The sequence below is a fragment of the Bubalus bubalis genome, chromosome 13, assembly GCF_019923935.1.
Source record: "Bubalus bubalis isolate 160015118507 breed Murrah chromosome 13, NDDB_SH_1, whole genome shotgun sequence".
In the NCBI taxonomy this organism is placed as follows: domain Eukaryota; kingdom Metazoa; phylum Chordata; class Mammalia; order Artiodactyla; family Bovidae; genus Bubalus; species Bubalus bubalis.
The window spans coordinates 44884083-44909309 of NC_059169.1; the positions used below are offsets into that span (position 1 = coordinate 44884083).

The following is a 25227-nucleotide window of genomic DNA, read 5'->3' on the forward strand; positions in this document are numbered from 1 at the left end:
GTTCAATAATTTTTTTGACCTTAAGGATTATAAGGGATACCCGCTTTATGTGAAATAGACAGTTGTGTACAGAAGAGTTGAAAATTTTTTCCAGTGTATCCTGGACCATTGTCTGTTTTTATGGTTTTAGGGGTTCCCATAACACAAAACATTTATGCAATGAGCTATACAATGTTTGCTAGCTTTTCTGGATTGTAGAGAGGCATGTAAAAAGCCGGAGAAGGTGTCAATAGTAACATGAACAAATTTTTGTTTACCAAATTCAGGAATATGAGTAACATCCATTTGCCATATGTCGTTTGGCAACAATCCTCTGGGATTAACTCCATAATGGGGGAGGCTAAAAAATTGAGGACATGTTTGACATTGTTTAACAATCTGTCTGGCAGCTTCACGAGTAATGCCAAATTGAAGTCTTAAGCTATTGCTGTTTTGATGGTGTAAGCTGTGGGAAGTTTTTGCCATTTGTTCCAATGAAGGAAATATCATATGTGTAGCTTCGTCAGCCAAAGCATTGCCTCGTGCTAAAGGTCCAGGAAGTCCAGAGTGAGCATGAATATGACCAAAATAGCATTTATTAACTCTAGAGCAAATTAAATGTTGTATATCACGAAAAAGAGTTTGGATAGTAGAATTCAGGGTACCAATAAATGGAACAGTCTCAGTAGTGTTTAAGGCTCTTATGATATATTGATTGAATATAAATTAAATGGAGCAGAGATTTGTAATAGAGCCTGAAAAACGGCAAATAGTTCTACTTTTTGAGCTGACATAATTAGTACGCCAGGTGGCAGTATTGCCCTGTACAATCAAACTAGCTATTCCATTAGAAGAGCCATCAGTAAATACAGTTAGGGCGTCGGCAAGGGGCTGAGAAACAACGATTTTGGGGAAGAGAAATTGGTGATAGTGAGCAAATTGCAAAATTTTATTCCTTATCTTGCTTTTGTTGTTGATGCAGTACTTTTTTGACTGTCTTTCTTTGTAATGTCGCGGCCAAAGTTATGTCTTGAACGTACGAAGGGCCGATATCGGCACAGATCCGTACATAATCGGGTAAGCCTCCCTTTTTCCTGTAAGGTCTCAGGGCAGCTTGACAAGCCGAATTGGCATTCTCATAAGCAAGCTGTTTAGCCAACACCATTCCCGCCTGCTCATCCCCTATCATTTTACTAATTGCCTTGAGCAGGTGGGCAACAAAATCTTGATATGGTTCATCTGGCCCCTGGTGAATTTTAGATAAACCTTTGGTCTTTTAATCAGAATTTGGAAGTTTTTTCCATGTTCATAGAGCCACAGCACTAATCTGAGGGTAGGCTCCAGGCAAATAATTAAGTTGATTATTAGTGTCTCGATAATCCCCCTCTCCCACCATCATTTTATAAGTGGTGTTCAGTCCCTGTCACCGATTGATATGGGCTGTGATCCCACACTGTTCAGCAAACTCAGATTTCCATAGTAAATAATCTCTTTCAGATAGACAAGCCCGAGCAACCTGTTTCTAATCATTAGGTGGCAGATTTTGATTTCCTAAAGCCTCTATAATAGCCTGAGTAAATGGCGCAGTCGGGCTGTATTGTGCACAAGCCATTTTTAACTCTTTTAGTTGCTTAAAGGACAGCGGTTCATAATACCTCTGCTGTTGAGCATTTTCAAATACTGGATAGATTCTTGAAAACCCGGGAATATGTTCTCTTTCATCATTAGCTCGCTTAATCGCTTGTTGAAGAGGAGATAACAATATCTCACTTCTAATTTTTATGTTTTCACCGGAAAAAGAAGCAGGGATAGATATAAGCTCTTGCGGTGCTATGAAAGGCGGAAGTGGGTCAAGCCCAGCAAAACCCAAGGGAGGACATGCTGGAGGCACAGGCTGGCTGGAGTGGGAGTGTCCCTGTGCATTCTTTTTTATTGCTATAACAATCTTCTGAATTAAATTCTCCAGCTGTTCTTCAGAAAGCCCTGAATACTTTAATTCCCCTTTTCCTGAGGGGGGTTGTGTGCCAACCATCATCTCCCAAGGCACATCATCTCTATGGTACTGAGCTGCTTGTTTATCTAATTCTTCCTGTTTATCAGAGCTTAACACATCGTTATTCCTTCCAGCCTTACAAGCTGCTCCCTCGGGCACAGCATAAAGCGGCTCAGGCGGAGGGAAGGAAGGCTCTGCAACTTCGGGTTTTGTGGAATCCCGGAGGGCCATTTGAATCTTATGCCCCTCATGTTCAGGATCCAGACAGTCTCTTATGAGGGTCCACAAAGAAAAAGCATCCACAGGGACACGATCGGGACCATGTAAGGAGTAATATGTCTGCAATTGTTTTCCTACTTTCTTCCAAGTTTCCAGACTAACTGTTCCTTCCTCTGGAAACCAAGGACAAACTTCTACAAAAAGTAAAAATTTCTCTAACTGTAACTTATTTACATGAATTCCCCTGCCTTTTAACATAGTTTTCAACATATGTACAAATAACTGGTGGCTATTGCCTTGTCCCATGATTTATTACTCTCCACAATAACACTCCCTGCCCTTTACTTCAAATAATTAGGAATTCCTTGTTTCTTATCTCAATCCTGATGGGCAGCGGCCGTCGTTGCACTCTGATTCTCGAGTCCCTGTTCGGGCGCCACCAGCCAGCAAAGTCGATCAGGTCCTGAGAACGTGCACAACGCGGCTGAGAAAGAATACTACAGCAAAAGAATACTACAACAAAGATGGGGTCGAGAGGATCAGGCACGTCTCCATGAAGGGACGCAGTCTGACCACAACTTTATTCAGCATCTTATATTTATACAGGAGAGCATGAGAAAGACCAGACAGTTAACATTCTTTTTGGCGGAACTATACATCTTACTAAAAGTCAGACAAAATCTTGAGAGCATGGGAATGGCACCCTGTTATTATTTCTTACACCAGATAACATTTCCTTGTGCATGAGAAGTTTGTCCAGAACTCCAGGTGTCTGCAGTAAATAATCGCCTAATCTCTGGGGTGGCGGGACAGAGAGCTATGTTTGCAAGCAAACCCTCAAGGACTGAGGCAGCTCCCAGAGCTGTGTCCTTTAGATAAAGGACCCCGTTTTCACGGGCAGCTCCCCACATTTGAAGATGAAAATATTTGTTGCTGCTGTTTAGTGGCTAAGTTGTATCCAACTCTGTTGCAATCACATTGACCGTAGCCTGCCAGCCTCCCCTGTCCATAGGATATCCTCCCACAAGAATATTGGAAGTGTTGGAAGTGTTAGTTTCTCAGCTGTGTCCAAATCTTTGTAATCCAAGGACTGGGGTTCACCAAGCTCTTCTGTCCATGGGATTCTCCAGGCAAGCATATTAGCACTGGTTGTCATTTCCTTCTGCAGAAAATATTCCCCACCCAGGGATCAAAGCCAGGTCTCCTACATTGCAGGCAGACTCTTTATCATCTGAGCCACCAGGGAAGCTAATGAATACTGGAGTGGGCTGTCACATCTTTCTCCAGGGGTTGAACCCAAGTTTCCTATATTGAAGGCAGTTCTTTACACTGAACTACCTAGGAAGTTCAATAAAAGTATAGAAGAGTTTTAACCTTTAACTTGTGTTCTTGTATTTAATATATTATTTAATATCTGAAAAAAAGAAGTCAGCAGTAAAATTTACAAAATGGGGAAGATAGAATGACAGAGGTCTTCCCCAGTGGCCCAGTGGTAAAGAATCCTTCTTCAATAAGGGAGATGCAGGAGACTCCGGTTCAATCCTAAAGCATAATGACAGAAAACTCAAAGCATTTTAAGGAGTTGCCTAAATATCACATTTACATTTTAAAATGTTTCACTTCAATCACTCAGTCGTGTCTGATTCTTTGAGACCCCTTGGACTGCAGCACGACAGGCTTCCCTGTCCATCACCAATCCTAAAGTTTACTCAAACTAATGTCCACTGAGTCAGTGATGCCATCCAATCATCTCATCCTCTGTTGTCCTATTCTCCTATTGCCTTCAATCTTTCTCAGCATCAGGGTCTTTCAAATGAGTCAGTTCTTCGCATCAGGTAGCCAAAGTATTGGAGTTTCAGCTTCAGCATCAGTCCTTCCAATGAATATTCAGGACTGATTTTCTTTAGGATGGACTGTTTGGATCTCCTTGCTGTCCAAGGGACTCTCAAGAGCCTTCTCCAACACCACAGTTCAAAAGCCTCAATTTTTCAGTGCTCAGCTTTCTTCATAGTTCAACTTTCACATCCATATATGACTACTGGAAAAAAACATAGCTTTGATTAGACAGACCTTTGTTTGCAAAGCAATGTCTCTGCTTTTTAACATGCTTTCTCTAGGTTGGTCATAACTTTTCTTCCAAGGAGCAAGCATCTTTTATGGATGGAGAAGGCAATGGCACCCCACTCCAGTATTCTTGCCTGGAAAATCCCATGGATGGAGGAGCCTGGTAGGCTGCAGTCCATGGGGTCGCTAAGAGTTGGACACGACTGAGCGACTTCACTTTTACTTTTCACTTTCCTGCATTGGAGAAGGAAATGACAACCCACTCCAGTGTTCTTGCCTGGAGAATCCCAGGGACGGAGGAGCCTGGTGGGCTGCCATCTATGGGGTCACACAGAGTCGGACACGACTGAAGTGACTTAGCAGCAGCAGCAGCAGTCACCAATGTGTGCTTTACTTTTGCAGACTGTTTAAAAAAAAATTGTTAATAAAAAGTAAAATTTTGCTTTCTTTAACAGGCTTCAGTTCAGTTCAGTCACTCAGTCTTGTCTGACTCTTTTTCACACCCATGGACTGCAGCATGCCAGGCCTCCCTGTCCATCACTAACTCCTGGAGTTTACTCAAACTTGTGCCCGTTGAGTCAGTGATGCCATCTAATCATTTCACTCTCTGTCATCCCCTTCTTCTACTTCCTTCAATCTTTCCCAGAATCTGGGTCTTTTCCAATGAGTCAGTTCTTCGCATCAGGTGGCCAAAGTATTGGAGTTTCAGCTTCAGCATCAGTCCTTCCAATGAATATTCAGAACTAATTTCCTTTAGGATGAACTGGTTGGATCTCCTTGCAGTCCAAGGGACACTCAACAGTCGTCTCCAACACAACAGTTCAAAAGCATCAATTCTTTGGCTTTCAGCTTTCTTTATATTCCAACTTTCACATCTATACATGACTGCTGGAAAAACCATAGCCTTGACGAGACAGACCTTTGTTGGCAAAGTAATGTCTCTGCATTTTAATATGATGTCTCAGTTCAGTTAAGTCGCTCAGTCATGTCTGACTATTTGTCACCCCATGAATCGCAGCACGCCAGGCCTCCCTGTCCATCACCAACTCCCGCAGTTCACTCAGACTCATGTCCATCGAGTCAGTGATGCCATCCAGCCATCTCATCCTCTGTCGTCCCCTTCTCCTCCTGCCCCCAATCCCTCCCAGCATCAGAGTCTTTTCCAATGAGTCAACTCTTCGCATGAGGTGGCTAAAATATTGGAGTTTCAGCTTTAGCGTCATTCCTTCCAAAGAAATCCCAGGGCTGATCTCCTTTAGAATGGACTGGTTGGATCTCCTTGCAGTCCAAGGGACTCTCAAGAGTCTTCTCCAACACCACAATTCAAAAGCATCAATTCTTCGGCACTCAGCCTTCTTCACAGTCCAACTGTCACATCCATACATGACCACAGGAAAAACCATAGCCTTGACGAGACGGACCTTTGTTGGCAAAGTAATGTCTCTGCTTTTCAATATGCTATCTAGGTTGGTCATAACTTTCCTTCCAAGGAGTAAGCGTCTTTTAATTTCATGGCTGCAATCACCATCTGCAGTGATTTTGGAGCCCCAAAAAATAAAGTCTGACACTGTTTCCCCATCTATTTCCCATGAAGTGACAGGACCGGATGCCAGAATCTTCATTTTCTGAGTGTTGAGCTTTAAGCCAACTTTTTCATTCTCCTCTTTCATTTTCATCAAGAGGCTCTTTAGTTCTTCTTCACTTTCTGCCACAAGGGTGGTGTCATCTGCATATCTGAGGTTATTGATATTTCTCCCAGCAATCTTAATCTAATCCTGTACTTTATCCACCCCATAGTTTCTCATGATGTACTCTGTATATAAGTTAAATAAGCAGGGTGACAATATACAGCCTTGTCGTACTCCTTTTCCTATTTGGAACCAGTCTGTTGTTCCATGTCCAGTTCTAACTGTTGCTTCCTGACCTGCATACAGATTTCTGAAGAGGCAGGTCAGGTGGTCTGTTACTCTCATCTCTTTCAGAATTTTCCACAGTTTTTGTGATCCACACAGTCAAAGGCTTTGGCATAGTCAATAAAGCAGAAAGAGATGTTTTTCTGGAACTCTCTTGCTTTTTCCATGATCCAGTGGATGTTGGCAATTTGATTTCTGGTTCCTCTGCTTTTCTGAAACCAGCTTGAACATCTGGAAGTTCATGGTGCATGTATTTTTGAAGCCTGACTTGGAGAATTTTGAGCACTACTTTACTAGCTTGTGAGATGAGAGCAATTGTTCGGTAGTTTGAGTATTCTTTGGCATTGCCTTTCTTTGGGATTGGAATTCCAGTCCCATGGCCACTGCTGAGTTTTACAAATTTGCTTAACAGCCTTATGACCATTTAAATTAATTTAAATTAAATTAACAGACATAACTTTAAATATGTAATTAAAAAGTAATTTATATTGCAGAAAACTGACCAAAAATTTTAACAGCACATTGGTTTTCTGTATAGATAATTTGACTTGGAATCCATTAAATCATTTGAGAGATGCTGATGCTTTATTCTCTACTCCTTTAACCTATGTTGATAAATAAAAGCATTCCAGAGAAAGATAATATTGTGTGATGTCAATGACATGTGGAATCTAAAAAATATAAAAACCAGTGAATGTAACAAAAAAGCAGACACAGATGTAGAGAAGACACTAGTGGTTACCAGTGGTGGGGGTGCAGGCAACACAGAATGAGGGAGTGGGAGGTACCAATTATTGGATGTAAGATAGGCTCTAGGATACAGTGTTCAACACGGGGATTATAGCCAATAGTTTTCCATAACTGTAAATGGGAAGTAACATTAAAGTTGCGTACAGTTAAAAAAAATGAATTTAAAAAGTTTCTTAAGTAAAAATGAAACACCCCAAAGTATACATACCGTTTTATTCTTGCTATTCTGAAATTTACTTTGCTAGACTTCCTGGAATTATTCTTAATTCTCTCTTGTCTTCTTTCATTTTCTCTTCTTTTTTCACCTGTTCTCTCCCACTCTCTCTCTGCACCCCTTTTCCATAACCTTGTTTTTCTATTTTCTGGAACATCCTATTAAAATTTATTTTTAATTTATTTAGTTTGCATGACCTACTTCTTGTTCTTGCTATGATTTACTATTCTGAATATCTTCTTTCACCTCTGAGTGCATTTATTGTTTTGTACTTTTCCTCTTTGTTTTCAAAGACATCTTTCTTCCTACCTCTGATTCCCATTTCTCTGGGTTATTTTGTTTGTTTGTTTGACTTTTTCTTTTTATTGTGAAGTGTTTCCTCAAAAGTCAGATGATTTTTGATACTCTTCTTATATTTAAGAGTGATGTACTTACTATAACACAAATCGATAATTATTTGTAGTTGATAAACCACTAGTGAATGTCACTATGAGCTGATTCAATTCTTTCATTGGCACATTATTCACTGAGAATAACTGCAATTCTTTTCCCTTGAGCTGGTTGGTTTTCCCCAAAGAGAAAGCCTTAACATATTCTTCCAGTAAATAAAGAAGCCTGGTGACCACATTCTTAAATTGAGCTGTTTTATGAACTGGGATTTCACTATCAACGTGTAAAATGTCATCAGATTCATATATTTTAGTTCAATACTTTAACCAACAAATATGCCTGCTGTCTTCAAATTTAATTAACTTAATAGAATGTTAATTAGTTAATCAGTTCAATAGAGAAGAATGGTCAATTTTTCTGTTTGGATTTCAGTTGCAAACATACTTGTAATGTTGTAAATGTTGTCTTTTTTCTTGTAGCTGTTCTGTAGCTGGACCTACTACCTCCATTCAATAATAAGCTTTTTGTTTACACCATTTTATTAAGAAAGCTATTATTCCTTTATCTATCTTCTCTTCTGTTCCTTTTTTTCTGATCTCCATTTGTCTTATTTTTGTATACATATACCTAATTTTTTCTTCTTTATGATGGAATTAAAAGATTATAGACACTTATTTGCATTTGAAAAATTCTGTCTCATTAAAAGTACTGATATTTAAAGTACTTTTAAAATTGATTTTTTTTCCTAAAAGCTTGTCATCTACCCTAAGGGTAAATAGTAATTGCTTCCCTGAATAGAAACCTTCTACTCTATCCCAAATTATCTAGCATTTATGAATGGATAAAAATTATCTAAGAAGTGTACCTTTATCTTTGAGTAATACAATATTTGCTACTTTGGTATTTATTGTATGGCACATAGCAGCAAGCATTTCTTTAAGAGACATTAAATTATTGAGTGAACTGTAGTTATTTCTGTACTTGCGTTTTGTACATTGGCTGGCTCAGTTAGTCAGATGAGCAAATGAGGAAGTAACAGAAGAGAAGTAATTTCTAAATTTCATGTGGTCATGTTGACAACAGGGAGTGTGCAGCATTCATCTTTATATCTCCAAATTTACTTTATTCAACTAAAATATTTGAGGTTCTGTGATAGATAAAACCCTGTTATTGACAAACTTATGATTCATTGATGCTTACATTCTAGGTGAGAAAAGTCAAATGGTAAGCAAATTCTCACATATGTTGTATTAGTGATTAGTACTTTAAATTTGGACAAGGATAATAAGTACGATAATAAAAATACTGCTCCTTTGTATATGGTAGTCAACATACTTTTGCAGTAATGTGACACTGAGTAGATTCTGAAATAAATGTGGTAGATAGCATATGCTTATCTAATAGAGTACATTGTAGGTGAGAGGATAGCAGTTCAAAATACTCAGATATGAAGCAGGCTTTTTGAACTTGTGGGATTACAAAGAAGTCAGTGTTTGAAATGTAGTGAATGAGGGAGCCTATAGGGATATCAATTTCTAGCTCATAAAATTCCTTAAAGATGTGAAAAGGGATTCAGAATTTACTTTGAGTGACATTCAAAATTATTAGAAGTTATTGCATGGAGTTGTAACATGATACAACTTACAATTTAGTGATATAATAGAAAATTATATGGAGAACAGATTTAAGGGTAAATCACAAGGAAAAGTACAAGTCATTAAATTTAAGAATCAGATTTTTAAAAATAGCATGAGAGGACCTGACAGAAGTGATATAAGCTATCAGTAGTGACTGCTTTGGGAATAAATTAAAAAATTAACAGTTTTATTTTGTCGACTTGACATACTGTAGGAGATTCAAGAATAACTACAAATAACCACTTGTTCCAAGCACAGAAAGGTAGACTTAGTTTTAAAGAGTAGAGGGAAGGAAATGTTGATCAAGATATGGGGGCTGGACAGAAAGTCATGGTTGAAATTATTTACATATTCTATGTTAAGATGTCTATTTTAATCCAAACACAGATGTTGATTGTGTGGATCACACAAAACTGTGGAAAACTCAGAAAGAGATAGGAATACCAGACCACCTTTCCTGTCTCCTGAGAAACCTGTGTGTAGGTCAAGAAGATACAGAACCAGACATGAACAACAGGCTAGTTTAAAATTGGGAAAGGAGCATGTCAAGGCTGCATATTGTCACCCTACTTGTTTAACTTAAATGCAGAATACATCATGTGAAATGTCAGCCTGGATAAAACAAAATTTGAAATCAAGATTTCCAGGAGAAATATCAATAACCTCAGATATACAGATGACACCACCCTTAGGGCAGAAACTAAAAAGGAAATAAAGGGTCTCTTGATGAAGGTGAAACAGGAGAGTGAAAAAGCTGGCTTAAAATTCAACATTGAAAAAACTAAGATCATGACATCTGCTCCCATCACTTCATGACAAATATGAGGGGGAGAAAATGGAAACAGTCACAGACTATTTTCCTAGCTCCAAAATCACTGTTGACAGTGATGGCAGCCATGAAATAATTAAAAGATACTTGCTTCTTGGAAGAAAAGCTATGACAAACCTAGACAGCATATTAAAAAGCAGAGACATCACTTTCCCCACAAAGATCCATATAGTCATAATTATGATTTTTCAAGTAGTCTTGTATGGATGTCAGAGTTGTACTAATAAGAGATCTGAGCAGTGAAGAATAGATGCTTTCAAACTGTAGTGCTGGAGAAGACTCTTGAGAGTCCCTTGAACAGCAAGGAGGTCAAGCCAGTCAATCCTAAAGGAAATCAACACTGAATATTATTTGGAAGGACTTTTGCTAAAGCTGAAGCTCCAATACTTTGGCAACCTGTTGTGAGGAGCCAACTCACTGGAAAAGACCCTGATGCTGGGAAAGAGTGAAGGTAAAAAGAGAAAGGGCCTGCAGAGGATGAGATGGCTGGATGACATCATCGACTCAATGCACATGAGTTTGAGCAAACTCTGGGAGAGTGAAGAACAGGGAAGCCTGTTGTGTTGCAATCCATGGAGTCACAGAGTCAGACACTACTGAGCAGCTGAATAGCAACAGCAGATGTTGAGCTTCCAGTTGGCTAAGTAAGTCTGGAATGTTGAAGTAGAAGCCAGTTCTTAGGCTGTATTATTATGTACTATTATAGTTACATAATAGTTACACATAATTGTTACTTCTCTATTATTTAATGGGACTACCAGGATAGAAAAAATTTTTGAGGGCTGAGAATTCCTCAAGTTCAAATGTGAAAACTCTTATTGCATGTTCAATATCTTAGATGTTCTCTGACAAATGCCAAGGGAATAAAAACCAAATTATTCACCAAATGTGAGAAATGGTCAAAAGTGGGTCATTCCTAATGTAACTGACATGCTTAAAAAACAAATCATTTAAACAATTTTTGATGTCTTTCCCCATATCCATATAAGATCTGGAAATATAAAAAAATGCACTAATAATTTTCACAAGGTAAAGAATCTGCCTGCAATGCAGGAGACCCAGGTTCGATCCGTGGGTCAAGAAGATCACCTGGAGAAGGGCATGGCAACACACTCCAGTTTGCTTGCCTGGAGAATCCCTTGGGCAGAGGAGCCGGATGAGCCACAGTCCATGGGGTCTTAAAGAGTCGGACATGACTGAGCAACTTTCACTTTCACTTTCACTTTTCAATAATTTAGAAATAATAAAACAGTGGAAATTCTGTTTATGCTACACCATGTATATTATCGTGATTATATACTTATCAGAGTGATTATTTATGTCCAGAAGCTAACACATTTCAGTGTTTTTAATAATAACAGACAGAGAAGAAACACAAAACCATTTCTCTCCCAAATGCCTCCTTTCTTGATATTTAAATTTCTTATAAAAATATGTCTATATTTTTCCCTTTTAGTAAAATTTCCATATTTGTAGATTAATTTGTGGAAATATATGCAAACTATTTTCTAAATAGATAATGTAAATTCTGTGGATAAGTGTAATTTTATAATATATATTTACAATGTTTATGACCATTGTTGTTGCTACTGTTGTTTAATTGGTAGGTTGTGTCTGACTCTTTGGGATCGCATGGACTGCAGCATGCAGGCTCCGCTATCTTTCATTATCTCCAAATTTGCTCAAATTCAGGCCCATTGAGTCAATGATGCCATCAAACCATCTCATCCTCTGCTTCCCTCCTCTTCTTTTACCTTCAGTGTTTCTCAGCATCAGAGTCATTTCTAGTAATTCATTCTTCATCAGGTGGCCAAATTACTGGAGCTTCAGCCTTAGCAACAGTCCTTCCAATGAATATTCATTCAGGGTTGATTTCCTTTAGGACTGATTGGTTTGACCTCCTTACAGTTTAAGGGACTCTCAATAGTGGTCTCCAGCACCATAGCTCAAAAGCATCAATACTTCAGAGCTCAGCCTTCTTTATGGTCCAACTCATGTCCATACTGGACAAAAACATAGCTGTGATTATATGGACCTTTGTTGGCAAAGTGATGTTTCTGCTTCTTACTACACCTGTAGGTTTATCATGGTTTTCCTTCCAAGGAGCAAAAGTCTTTTAATTTCATGGCTACAATCACCTTCCACAGTGATTTTGGAGACCAAAAAAATGAAACCTATCACTGCTTCAATGTCCCCCCCTTCTATTTACCAAGAAGTGATGGTACAGGGAGGGAAGTGGGAGGGGGGTTCAGGATGGGGAACACGTTTACACCTGTGGCGGATTCATGTTGATGTATGGCAAAACCAATACAATATTGTAAAGTAATTAACCTCCAATTAAAATAAATACATTTATATTAAAAAAATAAAAAAAAAGAAGTAGTGTAACTGGAAGTCACGATCTTAGTTTTTTTAACGTTAAGTTTAAAGTTCGCTTTTTCACTCTACTCTTTTATTCTCAAGAGGTTCTGTAGTTCCTCTTCACTTTCAGCTCTTAGAGTGGTATTATTTGCATATGTATGGTTGTTAATATTTCTTCCAGCAACCTTATTCTGGTTTGTGATTCATCCAGCCCAGCATTTCACATGAAGTACTCTGCATATAAATTAAATAAACAGGGTAACTATATACAGCCTTGATGTACTCCTTTCCCAATTGTTTTTCCATGTCCAGCTCTAACTTTTGCTTCCTGACCTGCATACAGGTTTCTCAGGAGATAGATGTGGTGCTCTGGTACTCCTGTCTCTGTTAGAATTTTCCACAGTTTGTTGTGATGCACAGTCAAAAGCTTTAGCATAGTCAATGAAGTAGAAGTTTTTTTTTTTTTTTTCTGGAACTCTCCTGCTTTATTCATGATTCAACGAATTTTGGCAATTTGATCTCTGCTTCCTCTGCCTTTTCCAAATCCAGCTTGTACACATGGAAGTTCTCAGTTCACATACTGCTGAAGCCTAGCTTGAAGAATTTTGAGCATAACCTTGCTAGCATGTGAAACGAGCCCAATTATATAGTAGTTTGAATATTCTTTGACATTGCCTTTCTTTGGGATGGAATGAAAACTGACTTATTCCAGTCTTGTGGCCACTGCTAAGTTTTCCAAATTTGCTGACATATTGAGCACAGCACTTTAACAGCATCAACTTTTAGGATTTTAAGTTGCTCAGCTGGAATTCCATCTCCTCCACTTGATCTTAGTAATGCTTCCTAAGGCTCACTTGACTTCACAGGTCTAGGTGAGTGACCACACCATCGTGGTTATCCAGATCATTAAGATCTTTTTGTGTAGTTCTCCTGTACATTCTTGCCATGTCTTCTTACTCTCTTCTGCTTCTGTTAGGTCCTTATCATTTTCATTTATGAAAATGTCCATCCCAGAATGAATTGCTCCCTTGATATCTCCAATTTTCTTGAAGAGATCTTCAGAGATTTTAAGATATCTTTAGAGATTGCAGCCAAGTACTGCATTTCAGACTCTTTTGTTGACTATGAGGGCTATTCCATTTCTCCCAATGGATTCTTTCCCACTGTATTATATACAGTTGTCTTCATTGAGTAACACAAGCCCCTTCACCATGACAAAGCTGTGATCCATGAATAGGATATGAGCATTACTTTCAATAAATCGAAAAATAGAATGTTGAGCTATCCTATACCTCTAATTCCTTTGTTACTTTACTAATTGATATCCACAAACTAAGGTCTACATTTCTCTAACTACATACCAATATGTTACTTCTATAATCCAATGTTACTTCTATATACCAATAATGTTACTTCTATAATTCACTTCTATAATGTTACTTCTATAATACTGACATAGTCAAGCCTCTACTTCCTCATTTTATGATGATTTTTTCAAGACACACACAAAAAAATTTTCAAGTACACTTAATAAAAGTTCTGTTTTGGTCCATTAAAAAGTTACATAGAATTTTTATTCCTAGATACATTTTATTTGTATTTAGATAAATAGAAACTTCATGTATCTTTGTTATATAATTGAGTAGCTATCAAAAGTTAGGTAATTTTATTTTGAATTAATTTGAGCATATGCAAACAAGAATATATATTTGTATGTATAAAGTAGATGGTAGTTTAACCCTGATGTAAATTTTATGTTCACTTACAATTTATACTCCTAAATAGTGTGTCTCTGACTGAACTCTCAAATATTACCTTGGAAGATGTATGGGAGATCAGTTTTTAGACTTTATGCATAATATGTACTTAGCCATAATTCAAACATATAGAATATACATAAAATATTTTATGTTGTAATTTAGCTCAAATTTCATTCATGGGCAATAAATTGGTGCTTATTAAATAATAAAATACAACTCCTTTCTATGCAGACATACAATTCTATCATAGGTGTTCAATCAAAATGTGCTTACTTACTAAATCAAATTTAATTATATACATAGTGAAAAGCATATCCAGTGCACTTACGTCAGATTTATGTCATATTATTCTATAGAAAAATCAGGTTTATTTTTCATAAAGGAAACTGATCAAGAAAAAATTTGTACTTAATTGAAAGAATAAATGAAGGAAAGGTGTCTTCAATTATCTTTACATATCTTAGCCATCTCCTATTTCCTGGGTCATGATTGAAGTAATAGAATTAGCATTTTTAAACAGAAAATTCTTTTAATATCTGAGAACTTTACTTTCAAAATGAAATTAATCAATTAAGTCTATGAGATGACAACAAAATATATGCCTGATTTCTTTTAGGAAGAGTAGAACTATTAAAAAATATAGTAGAGCTATTCATGATATTGGCATCATTTTCTAATTCATATTTTTCTTATTTATGAATTTGTATTTGTTATATATGAAAATCTTAATTCTAAAATGATAAATTTATTTACATCTACATGTAATTTATTTACATCCTACATAAATTTACATCTTATTTACAGAGTAAAGAACTACTTTACACTGAATATTTATAATATAACTTTCTTTTGTCTCTATGTACTTTCTATATGTGTATACACATCCATATATAAAATGTTATATATATATATATATATATATATAGAGAGAGAGAGAGAGAGAGAGAGAGAAATGCATTTATCTATGCCCATAGAAATATATAAACTCTTATATAATAGAAGTCATAACCTTAGATGTTGTTGTGTGTTTGGTTTTTTTTTTTGCATATCTTTGCTCCTACATTGAAACAGTTTCATGTATCTACAGGCTATTAGAAGTCCTTCTAAGAAAAGCATTGCTTAAAGAACTCTCTTGTACCCTACATTCATAAACTATTCTAAATTTTATTGCAATAAATTTTTACTTTTTCAGAAAATTTTAAAAATGTTTCAAATTTATTGACAGAAAATCATTCATAATTTCCCATTAATATTTTATCTTTAGTATTTTTCATTCCTGATATCAGTAGGGTTTTGTTTCTCCCAGTTCTGAAGTGCAAATAAGAACTACAGCAGACTGTCTTTCTATTTCAGTCCTAGGGAGGCCATGATAAATTCCCTACTGCTAAATATCCTTAAAGTAACTTCAATCTGGTTATGCTTTAATCATGTGCTTATTATAATTATCAACACTACCTTGTCTCTGGCAGTTGAGAGTTACACCAGATTTCTGCTCTCTGGTAGCTGTTCAGATCAGATCAGATCAGATTAGTTCCTAACTCATGTCCGACTCTTTGCGACCCCATGAATCACAGCACACCAGGCCTCCCTGTCCATCATCAATCCCGGAGTTCACTCAGACTCACGTCCATCGAGTCAGTGATGCCATCCAGCCATCTCATCCTCTGTTGTCCCCTTCTCCTCCTGTCCCCAATCCCTCCCATCATCAGAGTCTTCCCCAATGAGTCAACTCTTCGCATGAGGTGGCCAGAACACTGGAGTTTCAGCTTCAGCATCATTCCCTCCAAAGAAATCCCAGGGCTGATCTCCTTTAGAATGGACTGGTTGGATCTCCTTGCAGTCCAAGGGACTCTCAAGAGCCTTCTCCAACACCACAGTTCAAAAGCATCAATTCTTTGGTGCTCAGCCTTCTTCACAGTCCAACTGTCACATCCATACATGACCACGGGTAAAACCAAAGCCTTGACTAGACGGAACTTTGTTGGCAAAGTAAAGTCTCTGCTTTTGAATATGCTATCTAGGTTGGTCATAACTTTCCTTCCAAGGAGTAAGCATCTTTTAATTTCATGGCTGCAATCACCATCTGCAGTGATTTTGGAGCCCAAAAATATAAAGTCTGACACTGTTTCCACTGTTTCCCCATCTATTTCCCATGAAGTGATGGTACCGGATACCATGATCTTCGTTTTCTGAGTGTTGAGCTTTAAGCCAACTTTTTCACTCTCCACTTTCACCTTCATCAAGAGGCTTTTTAGTTCGTCTTCACTTTCTGCCATAAGGGTGGTGTCATCTGCATATCTGAGGTTATTGATATTTCTCCCAGCAATCTTGATTCCAGCTTGTGTTTCTTCCAGTCCAGTGTTTCTCATGATGTACTCTGCATATAAGTTAAATAAGCAGGGTGACAATATACAGCCTTCACGTACTCCTTTTCCTATTTGGAACCAGTCTGTTGTTCCATGTCCAGTTCTAACTGTTGCTTCTTGACCTGCATACAGATTTCTCAAGAGGCAGGTCAGGTGGTCTGGTATTCCCATCTCTTTCAGAATTCTCCACAGTTTATTGTGATCCACACAGTCAAAGGCTTTGGCATAGTCAATAAAGCAGAAAGAGATGTTTTTCTGGAACTCTCTTGATTTTTCCATGATCCAGCGCATGTTGGCAATTTGATTTCTGGTTTCTCTGCCTTTTCTAAAACCAGCTTGAACATCTGGAAGTTCACGGTTCACATATTGCTGAAGCCTGGCTTAGAGAATTTTAAGCATTACTTTACTAGTGTGTGAGATGAGTGCAATTGTGTGGTAGTTTGAGCATTTTTTGGCATTGCCTTTCTTTGGGATTGGAATGAAAACTGACCTTTTCCAGTCCTGTGGCCACTGCTGAGTTTTCCAAATTTGCTGGCATATTGAGTGCAGCACTTTTACAGCATCTACTATTTAAATAAGATTTAATGGAGAAATCTTGGAATGCCAACTATTACTGAGATTTTTTAAGGACTCATGCAGACCCTTATTAATTTTTGTTTAAACTTTGGTAAAGGCAGTATTTCCACACCCCTCTAGTATTGAAGTGTGTGAAAATGAGCCATACTTAACACATTTGCTTCAATATTTCTACTTTTTGAAATCAATGGATTCATGTTTCTGTATTAGACAAAGTTCTGGCATTTTTGTTGTTGCTGTTTTTGTTTTCATTTGCTAATTCATGTCCAAACTCTTTATGACTGCATAGACTGTACACTGCCAGACCCCTCTGCCCATGCCATGGGATTTCCCAAACAAGAATACAGGAGCGAGTTGCCATTTCCTACTATAGGGAGTCTTCCCAACCCAAGGAGTGAACCCACATCTCCTGAATTGGCAGGTGGATTCTTTACTACCGAATCACCTGGGAATCCAGTTTCAATTATAAAATATAATGCTTCAGCATTTATATACAAGATGATCACTGTGGTAAGTCTAGTTATCATCTGGTATCATTTAAAGTTATTACGATATTATTGACTATATCCTATATTCTGTATATTGTATCCTTATGACTTTTTTATTTTATAACTGGAAGTTTGTACCTCTTAATCTCCTTCATCTATTTAAACCACCTTCCATACCTCTACCCTGTAGCAACTATCAGTTTGTTCTGCATATGAATCTGTTTCTATTTTGTTTGTTTATTTGTTTGTTTTTTAGATGCCACATACACAATATGTGAAATACAACACTTGCCTTTCTCTGACTGACTTATATCCTTAGCATAACATATTCTTGTCACAAAGGGGAAGGCATTATTATGTTTTACGGCTGAGTATAAGAAAGCCTTCCTCAGCGATCAATGCAAAGAAATAGAGGAAAACAGTAGAATGGGAAAGACTAGAGATCTCTTCAAGAAAATTAGAGACACCAAGGGAACATTTCATGCAAAGATGCATTCAATAAAGGACTGAAATGGTATGGCCTAATAGAAGCAGAAGATATTAAGAAGAGGTGGCAAGAATACACAGAACTGTACAAAAAAGATCTTCACGACCCAGATAATCACGATGGTGTGATCACTGACCTAGAGCCAGACATCCTGGAATGTGAAGTCAAGTGGGCCTGAGAAAGCATCACTACAAACAAAGCTAGTGAAGGTGATGGAATTCCAGTTGAGCTATTCCAAATCCTGAAAGATGATGCTGTGAAAGTGCTGCACTCAATATGCCAGGAAATTTGGAAAACTCAGCAGTGGCCACAGGACTGGAAAAGGTCAGTTTTCATTCCAACCCCAAAGAAAGGCAATGCCAAAAAATGCTCAAACTACCACACAATTGCACTCATCTCACACGCTAGTAAAGTAATGCTCAAAATTCTCCAAGCCAGGCTTCAGCAATATGTGAACCGTGAACTTCCTGATGTTCAGGCTGGTTTTAGAAAAGGCAGAGGAATCAGAAATCAAATTACCAACATCTGATGGATCATGGAAAAATCAAGAGAGTTCCAGAAAAACATCTCTTTCTGCTTTATTGACTATGCCAAAGCCTTTGACTGTGTGGATCACAACTGTGGAGAATTCTGAAAGAGATGGGAATACCAGACCACCTGATCTGCCTCTTGAGAAATCTGTATGCAGGTCAAGAAGCAACAGTTAGAACTGAACATGGAACAACAGACTGGTTCCAAATAGGAAAAGGAGTACGTGAAGGCTGTATATTGTCACCCTGCTTATTCAACTTATATGCAGAGTACATCATGAGAAACACTGGACTGGAAGAAACACAAGCTGGAATCAAGATTGCTGGGGGAAATATCAATAACCTCAGATATGCAGATGACACCACCCTTATGGCAGAAAGTGAAGAGGAACTAGAAAGCCTCTTGATGAAAGTGAAAGTGGAACGTGAAAAGGTTGGCTTAAAGCTCAACATTCAGAAAACAAAGATCATGGTATCCGGTCCCATCACTTCAAGGGAAATAGATGGAGAAACAGTGGAAACAGTGTCAGACTTTATTTTTCTGGGCTCCAAAATCACTGCAGATGGTGACTGCAGCCATGAAATTAAAAGATGCTTACTCCTTGGAAGGAAAGTTATGACCAACCTAGATAGCATATTCAAAAGCAGAGACATTACTTTGCCAACAAAGGTCCATCTAGTCAAGGCTATGGTTTTTCCAGTGGTCATGTATGGATGTGACAGTTGGACTGTGAAGAAGGCTGAGCATCAAAGAATTGATGCTTTTGAACTGTGGTGTTGGAGAAGGCTCTTGAGAGTCCCTTGGACTGCAAGGAGATCCAACCAGTCCATTCTGAAGGAGATCAGCCCTGGGATTTCTTTGGAGGGAATGATGCTGAAGCTGAAACTCCAGTGTTCTGGCCACCTCATGTGAAGAGTTGACTCATTGGAAAAGACTCTGATGCTGGGAGGGATTGGGGACAGGAGGAGAAGGGGACAACAGAGGATGAGATGGCTGGATGGCCTCATTGACTTGATGGACGTGAGTCTGGGTGTATTCTGGGAGTTGATGATGGACAGGGAGGCCTGGTGTGCTGCGATTCATGGCGTCACAAAGAGTCAGATATGACTGAGTGACTGAACTGAACTGAACTGAATATCCTGTTATTCTGATATATATATATATATATATATATATATATATATACACACACACATATATACACTACACATTCTTTTTCCATTTGTCTATCCATGGACCCGTTTGTTGTTCCATATCTTTACATATTTACTGTTGTAAATATCTTAGTTAGTGTTTTTGTTTTCTTCAGAAAAATAACAAGAAATAGAATTTCTGAATTGTATCATAGTCTTATTTTAATTTTTTGAGGAACCTGAATACTGTTTTTTATAGTGGCTGCACCAATGTATTATACATTTCCACCAATAATGCATAAGGGTTTCCTTTTTCTCCATATTCCTCCCAAAACTTGTTGTTTGTTGGCTTTTTGATAAAGACATTTTGATACCTATGAAGTGATATTTCATTGTGGTTTTGTTTTGCATTTCTCTGATGATTAGTGATATTGAGCATTTTTTCATGCTTCTGTTCACTGTCTATATGTCTTCTCTGGGGGGAAAATTGCCTATTCAGATCCTCTTACCATTTCTAATTGGATTTTTTGGTTGCTTATTTGCTATATGTTGAGTTATATGAGTTATTTGTGTATTCTGAATACTAATTCTTCATTAGATATAAGATTTGAAAATATCATCTCCCATTCAATAGGTGGTTTTTTCATTTTGTTGATAATTTCCTTAACTGTGCAAAATTGTACAAAATATTTTTAGTTTGATTTGGTCCCATTTGCTTAGTTTTGCTTTTCTTTGCCCTTGCCTGAGAAGACTAAAAATACTGCTATGGATCAATGTCAAAGAGCTGACTGCCTAAATTTCTTCTAAGAGTTTTATGGCTTTAGTTCTCACATTTAAGTTTTTAACTTATTTTGAAGGGCTTGTTATTGTTGTTGTTTGTTTTTGTTTTGGCTGTAATATAGTGGTTCATATTTATTATTTTATGGTACCTGCCAAGTTTTTCCAACATCATTTATTGAAGATAAATTTCCTATTGTAATTTTTGCCTCCTTTGTCATAGATTAATTGACCATATGTGCATGGTTTATTTCTGAGCTCTCTTTTCTCTCCCATTGGTCTATGTGTCTGTTTTTGTGCCAGTACCACACTGTCTGATTACTATGGCTTTATAATATAGTTTGACATCAAGAAACATGGCATTTCATTCTTTTTCAAGGTAACCTTGCCTATCCAGTGTCTTTCATGATTCCATACAAATTTCAGGATTATATGTTCCAGTTCCATAAGAAAATGTTTTTTGATGTTTTCAGGGGGATTACAATGAATAGGTATACTGCTTTAGGTATTATGGGTATTTTAACAGTGTTAAATCCTCCAAACATGAGCATAATGTATCTGCTTATTTGTGTTCATATCAGTTGAGAGCCACTTTGATTGGGCACCTGGCTCGAGCAACGTAAATGGTACTATCAAGATAGATGACCAATGTCAAAAATGATACCTACCAGTGCCTAGCCAATTAAGTAGAGGCGGATTTTTATTTTTTTCATTTTTAATATGGAGCCCAATAGTGCTTCCAACAGATCTCTGCCCTTTCAGCACTGGCTCCAAAATTAGTCAATGAATATGCCTCATGTTTGGCCCAGGGGCTTTTCACTGCCTTTGCACTGAGACTCAGAGAGTGAGTTTTTACACAAGCCTTTTAAAAGTTAAGTCTTGGTTTGCTACAGCACACTCCCTCCCTCCCTCCCCTTACTGCCAACTCTCCAGGGAGTAAGCCCTGATAGATTTCAAAGCCAGTTATTATGGGTGATTGTATTCCAGTGCAGGTTCTTAGGGCTGGGGTGCCCAGTGTGGGGCTTGAACCCATAACTCCTTAGGGAGGACCTTCGTGTTTATGGTATTTCTGTTTTGGGGGGAGCAAGTGTCATTGCCTTTAGGTGTGGGTCCTAAGTAGACTGAGTTTCTACTTCTCCTACCCATCTTGATATGTTTTCTAAGTTATACCTGAGTTTTAGAAGAGCCATTCTGCTCTCCTTCAGGTTATTTCCAGATTTGTTTTATATACAGTTATAGTTTTGGTATGTTCCTGAGAGGATGTGACTCCAGGATCTCCTTACTCTGTCATCATGACACCATACCCCAAATGCTGGCATTTTAAACTTGCTTAATGAAATGGCAACCCACTCCAGTGTTCTTGCCTGGAGAATCCCAAGGACAGGGGAGCCTAGTGGTCTGCCGTCTCTGGGGTCACACAGAGTCAGACACGACTGAAGCAAATTAGCAGCAGCAGCAGCAGCAGCAGCAGCCATAAGACTATCAGTTCAGTCACTCAGTCATTTCTGACTCTTTGAGACATCATGGACTGCAGCACGCCAGGCTTCCCTGTCCATCAACAACTCCTGGAGCTTGCTCAAACTCATATCCATCGAGTCAGTGATGCCATCCGACCATCTCATCCTCTATCATCCCCTTCTCCTCCTGCCTTCAACTTCCCAGAATCAGGATCATTTCCAAAGAGTCAGTTCTACACATCAGGTGGTGAAAGTTTTAGAGTTTCAGCTTCAGCATCAGTCCTTCCAAAGAATATTCAGGACTGATTTCCTTTAGGATGGACTAGTTGGATCTTCTTGCAGTCCAAGGGACTCTCAAGAGTCTTCTCCAACACCAAAGCTTAGAAGCATCAATACTATGGCACTCAGCTTTCTTTATAGTTCCGCTGTCACATTCATACATGACTACTGGAAAAACCAAAGTTTTGACTAGATGGACCTTTGTTGGCAAAGTAATGTCTCTGCTTTTGAATATGTTATCTAGTTTTATAATAGCTTTTCTTCCCAGGAGCAAGTGTCTTTTAATTTCACGGCTGCAGTTAACACCTGCAATGATTTTGGAATGCAAGAAAGTAAAGTCTGTCACTGTTTCCACCCCATCTATTTGCCATGAAGTGATTTAACCAGATACCATGATCTTAGTTTTTTGAATGTTGAATTTTAAGCTAACTTTTTCACTCTCCTCTTTCACTTTCATCAAGAGACTCTTCAGTTCTTCTTCACTTTCTGCCATAGGGTGGTGTCATCTGCATATCTGAGGTTATTGATACTTCTCCCAGCAATCTTGATTCCAGCTTGTGCTTCACCCAGCCTGACATTTTGCATGATATACTCTGCATATAAGTTAAATAAGCAGGGTGTCAATATACAGCCTTGATGTACTCCATTCCCAATTTAGAAATGGTCTTTTGTTCCATGTTTGCTTTTTTTTTTAATTTTATTTTATTTTTAAACTTTACATAATTGTATTTGTTTTGCCAAATATCAAAATGAATCTGCCACAGGTATACATGTGTTCCCCACCCTGAACCCCCCTCCCTCCTCCCTCCCCATACCATCCCTCTGGGTCGTCCCAGTGCACCAGCCCCAAGCATCCAGTATCGTGCATTGAACCTGGACTGGCAACTCGTTTCATACATGATATTTTACATGTTTAAATGCCATTCTCCCAAATCTTCCCACCCTCTCCCTCTCCCACAGAGTCCATAAGACTGTTCTAAACATCAGTGTCTTTTTTGCTGTCTTGTACAGAGGGTTATTGTTACCATCTTTCTAAATTCCATATATATGCGTTAGTATACTGTATTGGTGTTTTTCTTAACTGTTGCTTCTTGACCTGCATACAGATTTCTCAGGAGGCAGGTAAGGTTGTCTGTTATTCCCATCTCTTGATGAATTTTCCACTGTTTGTTGTGATCTATACAGTTAAAGGCTTTGGCGTAATCAATGAAGCAGAAGTAGATGTTTTTCTGTAACTCTCTTGCAGTTTCTATGATCCAGTGAATTTTGGCAAGTTGGTCTCTGGTTCCTCTGCCTTTTCTAAATCCAGCTTGAACATCTGGAAGTTCACAGTTCACGTACTGTTGAAGCCTGGCTTGGAAAATTTTGAGCATTATTTTGCTAGCATGTGAGATGAGTACAATTGTGTGGTAGTTTGAACATTCTTTGGCATTGCCCTTCTTTGGGATTGGCATGAAAATTGACCCTTTCTAGTCCTGTGGCCACTTCTGAATTTTTCAAATTTGCTGGCATATTGAGTGCAGTAGTTTCACAGCATCATCTTTCAGGACTGAAATAGCTCCACTGGAATTCCATCACCTCCTCTAGCTTTGTTTGTAGTAATGCTTCCTAAGGCCCACTTGACTTCACATTCCAGGATGTCTGGCTTTAGGTGAGTGATCACACCATCATGGTTATCTGGGTCATGAAGATCTTTTTTGTATAGTTCTTCCATGTACTCTTGCCATCTCTTCTTAATATCTTCTGCTTCTTTTAGGTCCATACTGTTTCTCTCATTTATTGTGCTCATCTTTGCATGAAATGTTCCCTTGGTATCTCTAATTTTCTTGAAGAGAACTCTAGTCTTTTCCATTCTATTGTTTTCCTCTATTTTTTTGTATTCATCACTGAGGAAGGCTTTCTTATCTTTCCTTGCTATAGTTGATTTCAAATTCTGGAGAGACAATAAAGTACATTAGAAGCCCTCAGAGGTAATTAAGGCAGAACAGAGAGCCCTAATACTCTGGTTAAAGCAATATCTAACATTATGGAGACATTCTTAAACTTGGATCTCATGATTTTTTCCACTGGATTTTAGATATCATTACAATGAATAGCTAAGTGCTTATTAATACCAATTATATTGGCAGTATGTCCTCCATTATATATTCTATATTTAAATTTGTTCCCTGCAAATCAAAATCATTATAAATTTATTGTGATTAGTGATGACATAAAGCTGAATGAGAAGGGCCAAGAGGTAAATCCAGTTCTCTAGCTATTAATACTAAATGAGGTATATTTTGATGTTGATGTGATCTTTTCTCGTTGCCGTTCATGGCTGTTTCTAGATCTTCACAATTCCTAGTTTCTTGACCTCAAATTTGCCTTCAGGGCATGGTTTTTCATTTTTATCCAGATCCTGCTTTTGATGCTTCAAGTTTTTACCCTTTACAAAAATATCGATTATATTTTCCTGGATACAACCTTTCATTCCCCAGTGGTTCACAGCTACCCCCTCTTGCTGTCCTCCCTTCCTGATTCACTTCAAAAGTGTATGGGATTAAAAGGTTTGTTGGGATATACACTTCTGAGTCTTTCCTGGCACTTGAAAATAGTTTTCCCTCAGCAAGTTGAGTTTGTCAGAATTCCCTCCATTAAATTCTTTGCAGCAGCAAACCTATATTTTGGCTTGATTCTGATTCCAAAATATCATCTTGATTAGTCTCCCTTTACAACTTAAATGGAAAATAAGTTTTTGATTGGCTTTATTACCCAGAAAGGCAAACTTATTTTCTTAATACAGGAAAGCCCTAGTTCCCAAGTAGTACTAATCAATATTTTTGACCAATAGGTACAAACTAACAAATTATTATTTAAAACATATTTATTTTATTTGTCTTTGTTCCAGGATCCTGTATTCTAACTTCAAGTGCTCACAAAAGCTGAACTCATTGCTGAGGCTTGAACTTCCCTTCAGGGGCTACACTCTTCCATTCTCATTCCCCAGTTACATACTTTCTTGACCCCTTGTCAAGTTTAAAC

General features: G+C 37.9%; 1 pseudogene; it reads right to left on the minus strand.

Annotated features, from left to right (window-relative positions):
* Nucleotides 1-894: 894 nt before the first annotated feature.
* Nucleotides 895-2497, minus strand: LOC112578555 (annotated as a pseudogene).
* Nucleotides 2498-25227: the final 22730 nt, after the last annotated feature.